This window comes from Anas acuta, chromosome 1 (genome assembly GCF_963932015.1).
Source record: "Anas acuta chromosome 1, bAnaAcu1.1, whole genome shotgun sequence".
Taxonomy (NCBI): Eukaryota; Metazoa; Chordata; class Aves; order Anseriformes; family Anatidae; genus Anas; species Anas acuta.
The window spans coordinates 90,772,876-90,776,782 of record NC_088979.1 but is presented as its reverse complement, the minus strand read 5'-3'; positions in this window follow the sequence as shown (position 1 = coordinate 90,776,782).

Sequence of the window (3,907 nt, the reverse complement as noted above, 5' to 3'; positions counted from 1 at the left end):
CTTTACCACCCTGGAGCTATTTTTGCTGTGCCAAAGTGTGCAAGAAACCATTCTGTGACCAGGTCTCAGGGCAGTGACCATAACCTACTTAAAAAGATGCATTCACAAGCTCCGTATCCTCAGGGAACCTTTCTGTATGATTGAGTATACTCATATTAGGTCGTGTGTTTGAGCCCAAAGCAGAAAAGGAATAAAACCATGCATCTGCATCCATTCATTGCCTTCAATCGCTTTTTAAGAATGTTCTTCCACCCTTCTGAATATATATTTTTTTTCTCCGATAAGTGCAATTGTGGGAAATCTTTTTAGATTTTTTGATTCAAAACTTGTTTCCTCAGCAAAACTAGAACATCAATTCTGTTGTTTTTTGTGTTTTGTTTTTTTTTTTTTTTGAAAGTTTGGAGACCTGAACTGTGAATACATATAAATATAATACCTCCAACAGGCAGTTTTCACACCCAGATTGCTTTGCATGACTGGTTTCATGCAAGCGTCATATCTTGTAATCATGCTTAGCAAGAGACATGAAGAATAATTCTCATCACTTCTCTATCTGAAATGATCTTGGGAAAAATTTTAGTCTTTTACTATAGCCTAAAGGTCTGTACAGCAGAATCAGGGACAGCATGTGTGAGCTGAAGTAGGTATATCTCTGTTTTTGTCTGCCAAATATGCCTTGGGTCGTCATTGCCACATGAATCTAGTTTGTTCATTCCCAGTGTATCTACGAAGTGACCTCAAAACAGTCTGTGGGATTTCCTGGGATTCAGAGATAAACTAGGCAGTGTCAAACTGCATGGAGTCAAAGAGAGAGGACAAAAGACTTAAGAACTACAAACAAAACAAAACAAAACAACAACAACGACAACAAATCACCCACTGATAAAAGCTCCAATCTTTCTGTGACATTATAAAGGTTAGAAAAACAGCAAATTGTATTTAGTTCTAGCCACTGTTGTAAATGATTAAAGGACAGATTCAGGTCCCATCACACAGTTTTCCTTCCTTCACCTCCTCCTCTCCCTGATCCCCTCTCTGCAGACACGCACACTGTGGCCTCTGCAAGCCAAGTGTGAAATAGCTGCCTTCATTCATGTGTGACCTGCATCCACCCTTTGGGAGGCTGGAGCAGCGGGAGTTTTTCCTCCTGGTTGTCAAATGCATAGGGTCATGGGCAAGCCCCATGAAGAACGTTAGACAACTTTATCATCATGTATTCTGATAGTGTGAGGCCCTGACTTCCTGCAAGCACTCAGCATTGCACTGTCAGTTTCCCTGGGCTGCATGGATCTGCTCTGCTCTAGAGCCAGTTGCACAATTTTGCAGTGGAGGTAAACAGCTGCCTCCATAGAGCTATGCTGCTAGACTGGGGGTACCGGAGCAGAAAACCCCTGGGAGCACTGATGGACTTCCCCTGTAGCTCATATTCTCCTACAGCTTGATTTGGATAAGCAGGAAAGAAGAAATCCCCACCTCCTCTCTCTAAAAAAAACACCTCAATTTAGTGGCATGCCCATGTCTGAACCCTCTAAAATACACCTTCTCTTGTTCTGTTGTATGCTTCTGGTGCACAGCTGCTGTGATTGCCCGGAGAGGGTTACTTCTTGCCTGGAAGTGATCTAAAAAGAAAGTGGTGGTAGCTCTCCTGTTGCCTACAGCTACTCCCCCCAGAGTGAGCTTTGCTAATATAAGCCACATCTTGCAGTGACAGGGAGCTGAAGCAGCCCAACACAGCATATATGAAACTCAAAAATAAATGGAAATTGCAGCTTTGCTTTTATCAGCCTGCAGGCAGCTGGATCTTTTTTGTCTTGGCTAACAGAAGAAGCCCACCCCTCTCCTCCTGCAATAGTCATGGAAGCTAAGAATAGAAGCAGCAAGTTCCTTTGACAGGTTTTAGGACTGCCTCTTGAGGAAGCGGGCAATCAACAGTCCGTCAAGTTATGAATCTAAGGAGAGGAAGATGGCCCAGGAAGCACCGGAGCAGCTAATCGAATACCTGCCTTGTTCACCTTTTGCTTAGGTGACACCCATTGCTGGAGGAGTTTTATTTTTCTCTCCCATGCTTGATTACATCACTGTGTGTGATGCTTTCTTAGCTCCTTTGTTCCTTCCTGCCCATCAAAGAGGAAAAGAAAAAATAAGTTAAAAATCATGCTTATCAGGGAAGCATGTTTAATTAGCTTACAAAAATATACATTTCATGGTGCTCCAGAGATAGACAAGGGGAGAAGGGGAGCACATTAGTAACAGTGCTTAACATCGGTGCAGTGCTGTGTACATTTGAAGTGCATTGCTTTGACCTCAGTGGTCAGCATGAACCTCCTGTGACTATTGTCACCTCCATGTAGGTTTGCTGATGTGAATTGTGACGTATTCAATAGTTTGAATAATATCTGGTGAGAAGACTACTTATGGTTTATTCAATTGCTGAATGCTTAGGTCTAACAGCTGATGCTAATTTTCATAGGAAAGACTAAGAGCCTGCAGAGCACTTTGCCAGCCATACTGCTTGAAGAGTGCTGTGTAAAGAATAGCTTGTGGCTGCATCTTAAATGCCTGTGGCTACTTCGTCTTCTGTTTTGCCTGCAAAGGGGCCACCACTTTTTTGAAGAATAATAGGAAAAACTAATGCTTGACTTTGCAGGAGCAAGGTGAGACTGGACTGTAGGTTTCCTTTCCGTTGGTATGTTGCCTAGGAAACATAGCTGTACGTTTGGTAAGGCTGAATCAACTTTGTCTCTGAGGGAACATGGCAACAAAATGCTCCTAAGGGGAAGGGGATTGGAGGAGACAAAGCCCCTCCCTCCAGCCCATCCTTGCTCTCCTGGCTGTTAGGGCATGTCACTTGCTAATGGCTAGAGTTGTTAAAGGATCTAGGGATGTTCCTGATCCTCACTGCTGCCCCAGATCCTAAATTAATGTGTTCTAAACTTCTTTTTGTCTTTGGTCCAGCTCTAGATGCATCCAACATCCATGGAGTAAAGCTACAATGGAACTACCTGGTCCACGGTGCGCACTCAGGAACTGGGGCTCTGAGGATGGTGCTGAGTCTGCTCCAGAACACCTTCATAGATATAGACCCAGTCCTCGAATCACTGAGGATAGAGAGATAGAGACAGAGAGATAACATCATCAAGAAATGAGAGGTGACTGGTTTGGATGTTTACAAAGATCCTGTTGGTACTGAGATAGCCAGAGAAGAGGAGAAGAGATTCAAAGTGTTAGGGGAAACAGGGCTGCCTCTTGGAGGGAGGGAGGGAGGGAGGGAGGGAGGGAGGGAGGGAAGAAGGGAGGGAAGAAGGGAGGGAGAGAGGCAAAGCCCACTCTTCCAAAGGAGCAAAAGCTGCAATTAAAAGCATTCAGAAAACAAAATCATGGTAGTTTGGAAACATGTTGAGTTGAACTTGAGTTGATAATGTCTATATGGTGATAAGCCATCTCTTGTTCTTTCACTAGACCTGTCTGAAAGCTATCTGGTGAATCAGAAAATAATTTATAAGATGAGCAATATTAAAAAAAAAAAAAAAAGTGGGGGTAGGGAGGGAGGTTGAGGGGCTTTGTACAAAGGAAAACCTGGGGAAACCTGGAATTAGTGAATATAAGACTTCAATATGAATTGAAAATAACTGGACATCAAAGATAGCCAGCTAAAAATCTGGTATGCATAATGCCAGACAAGATATTGATTTCCTGGAAAGAGAGGTTCAAGGACAGGTGACTCAGATAATTTCAGAATAAATGCCCTTTCCTGTCCAGCACTGCAATCACTGTAGCATCTCTGTATCCCCCATGAGTGTAAGTACAATAATAGTATAAAGCACAAAAGTATTCTTGTTTGGTTGTTCCTTTTTTTTTTGTTGTTGTAATGGTTGTACATATGTGTAATGGAAAAAAAAAAAAGAAC